This window comes from Phascolarctos cinereus, unplaced genomic scaffold (assembly GCF_003287225.1).
Source record: "Phascolarctos cinereus isolate Bilbo 61053 unplaced genomic scaffold, phaCin_HiC Scaffold_5;HRSCAF=322, whole genome shotgun sequence".
In the NCBI taxonomy this organism is placed as follows: Eukaryota; Metazoa; Chordata; class Mammalia; order Diprotodontia; family Phascolarctidae; genus Phascolarctos; species Phascolarctos cinereus.
In genome coordinates, this window is record NW_027555958.1 from 402,318,900 (window position 1) to 402,322,500 (window position 3,601).

General features: G+C 39.8%; 1 pseudogene; it reads right to left on the reverse strand.

The window, feature by feature from the left end:
- Positions 1 to 2,516: 2,516 nt before the first annotated feature.
- LOC110206728 (farnesyl pyrophosphate synthase pseudogene) lies at positions 2,517 to 3,601 on the reverse strand (annotated as a pseudogene).

Sequence of the window (3,601 nt, forward strand, 5' to 3'; positions counted from 1 at the left end):
TCCAGTGACACTGGCCTCCTCCTGGCTGTATCATGAATAAGACAATCCATCTCTCGGGCTCAGGGTTTTTCTCTGGTTGTCCCCCATGCCTGGAATGCTCTCCTCTGTTCCAACTACTGACTTCCCAGGCTTCCTTTAAATAAGTGTCAACTAAAATCTCACCTTCTACAGGAAACCTTTCCAAATCCTTTTTAATTTTAGTGCCTTCCCTCTCTTATTTCCTATTTATCATATATGTAGCTTATTTGTAGGTATTTGTTTGCTTGTCTACTCCACTAGATTGTGAGCTTCTGGTGGGCAGGGACTGTCTTTTGCCTCTTTTTGTATCCCCAGCACTTAGCACAATCCTGGCACACAGTAGGCACTTAATAAATGTTTATTGACTGCATGAACCTTATGAATGACTATTCTTTGGGTGTTGCCATGCAACCACTTACAAATCCATCTAACTATATTATTATTTAACCCACATCTCCATCTTTTCCACAAGAAAAGCACAAGATTTGATTAAATGTTTTGATAAATCTAGGTAAACCATCTATATAATTTCCTTGAAGTATTAGTTCACAAATACTGTCAAAAAAAGGGAAAATAAAGTTAGTCTAGACCTATTCTTGATGAAATTATACTAGCTCTATATGATCCATTTTTTTTTACTAGATGTTCACTTAACAATTTTTTCACCAATAATGTTCTAGAATTTTGCCAGAAGTTTTAAATCAAGCTTATTATAAACTCGTAGTTTGTTGCTTCCATTCTTTCCTTATTAAAAAAGATTTTTTGAGACATTGGCCTTACACAATCCTGAATTACTTCTGTTATTTCCATATTCTTTTCAGTATTACTGACATCTCAGTTCTAGACACCAAGATATGGCTCATGTGAGTTTGATGACTAACTCCATCAAGGGCCCCTAGGTATACTCTTACCATCTAACTTCAACCTTCTATTAGTCACTTTTGTTCTTTGTTTTCTAGTCCAGAGGTCTTTCTCCTTGTCAGGACACAAAAGCAACTTAGGAATTGAGCACCTTTACCTTCTTTATCATGACCCCATCCACCTCAAACAGTGGTCCTATCCCTTTTTGCTCCTACTCTTTGCCAATATAGTTTACAAAACTTTTATTGTCTATGGCTTTTCCTCACATCTGGAGTACTGTGTGCAGGTCTGGGTACCACATTTTGGGAAGGACATTACCAAGTTGGAGAATGATCTGAGGTAGGCAACCAGATTGAGTTAATGCTATAAGAGGCCTCCTTAAAGAAGCTTGACGTTGAAAGTTGAAGATTCAGATAGAAGAACTGAAACACAAATCACGTTATTCCCCTGCCCAGAATGCTTCAATGGCTCACCACAGTGGATAGGATAGAATTCAAATTTATTACTCTTGATCCAAGCCCCTATACACAATCTGAATGTCCTATCTTCTCATTACTCCTTTACACAAATCCTCTACTCAAGCTAAAATGCCATTCCCTACAGAATCAACCAATGATAGACTACTGACCTCTTTCACTTCTTTTAAAGTCCCAGCTAAAATCCCACCTTCTACAGGAAGTCTCTCCCAAGCCCTCTGAATTCTGGTGCCTTTCCTCTTTAAATTATTTCCTATTTATCCTGTATGTAGCTTATATTTATAGTCTCAGAAGAGCCTTTGTTCATATTTCCTCTGCCTGAAATTAACAATAGACTTACTTTTCCCCCACCCCTATGATCTATATCATCCTTCAAGGATAAGCTCAAATCTTCCATAAACCTTCAGCTTTTAGAACAAGACCATATACATAACAGTCAATTTCATTTGTCCTTAGTTGTATAGAAATAAGCTTCCTGCCCTCAAAATGCTACAATCTAGTTAACTGGTATTTGCCCAGATATGATTTGACTTCTGTAACTCCTTACCTTCTATGAAAATTTGGGTGTTTAATATTTAATTCACTAAAGATTTAGGATACAGATTAACTTCATTATCTGTAAAATGAGGGTTTGGACTAGATGATCTCTAAAGCCCCTTCCAACTCTAAATCCCATGATCCAGGGAGAAATATTAAGGGGTTAAAAATATCAAACTAGTATTTTGATAGGAAATAATTCCAGTGGAAACTGTAGAAGTCTCTCTAATTTATCAACTTCTGAAAAGACATTATGCTCATCTTGGGGTCAGAAAAGAGGTAAGTTGGAATCCATGTCACATAAAGGAAAGCCACTTTCCATCTTGTTTCTTTCCTTACCTCATTGCTTCTGCTAATTTTTCTTCATTACTCTAAATCTATCTGAAATTTGATTTGTTTCACAAGAAGATAAATGGGGCTTACTGAATTAAAACATTATTTGAAGCATATGGAGGCAATGTCAAAAAAAGAGGAAGGTAGAAAAAACCGAATGGACCATTTACAAATATACAGTTGAATAATCTGAAGGTTTTTTTATATAATTTTTTAAAAGAGCCATAATTTATTGAGTACATCCTCTCCAAACTCCACACAGGGGTGCCCTGCCCTCCCAGTCCCCTCCTCAGGTCCAACTCCTTAGTCACTTCTGACATTTGTAGATCTTCTTTGCCATTTCCAAGAAGATAGATGGGGGAAGGGGAGATGAATGCTTCTCAATGAGCCCCATCAGTCTACTGTAACTTTCTTCTTCAAACTTGGTGAAATGAGCAGTCAATTCAAGTTTCTCATACAGTTCCTTCACTTTGGCAACTTTCTCTGGATCTTTCTGTCCATAATTCTCCTCCAACACCTTTTTTGTTCAGATGATGCCAGCTGAAGGCGCTTCACCACCAGCCAGCTGCATTTGCTGTCCTGGATGTCAGTACCAATCTTGCTGGTCACAATGGGGTCACCAAAAAGTTCAAGGTAATCATCCTGAATTTGAAAAAATTCCCCCATGTCCAGAAGGATGCTCTTGGCATTGGCGTGTTCTTTCTCCCCATCTATGCCTGCCATGAACATAGCAGCAGCAAATGGTAAGTAGAAAGAATAGAAAGCCGTCTTGTATTTGACAATGCTCTTATATCGCTTGCTCAGTGAATCTGGTAAGATCAACCTTGCCCTGAAGGGCTGTGGTAAGATCAAGGGTTTGGCCAATCTCAGTCTGGTAAGTGGTCTGTAGGAAGAGTTCAAGGAGGTTCAGGTAATAGGGCTGCCTATGGCAGTAATGCTTCAGCAGGCGGTAGATACAGGCTTCCAACAGCATGGCATCATTGATGGCATCCAAGCCAATACCAGGGTTCTTATACCAGCATGGCTGTCCCCGGCAAGTAAGAGAAACATACATGATGTCATCTGCTACTAGGAAGAAAGCCTGGAGCAGCTCCACACACCAGCGCACTGCTAGTGCTCTCTGTAGACTGTCAGCATCCTGCTTTGGGGGGTTCCACCAGCTCCCAGAACACACAAGCACCGACAAGCCTCAGTTGTATTTTCCCCCAAGGGCATTGTACTCTAGGACCTTCTTGAGCCTGGCTATGGCATCTCCCACCTCAGGATGCCCCATCCCATCTTCTGTCAGTATCTTTACAATCTGGGAGAAATGCTGAACAGTCTTGCTTCTCTTGGGCAAAAACTAATTTCTGGTCTCTGTTCATTCTGGAACTGGG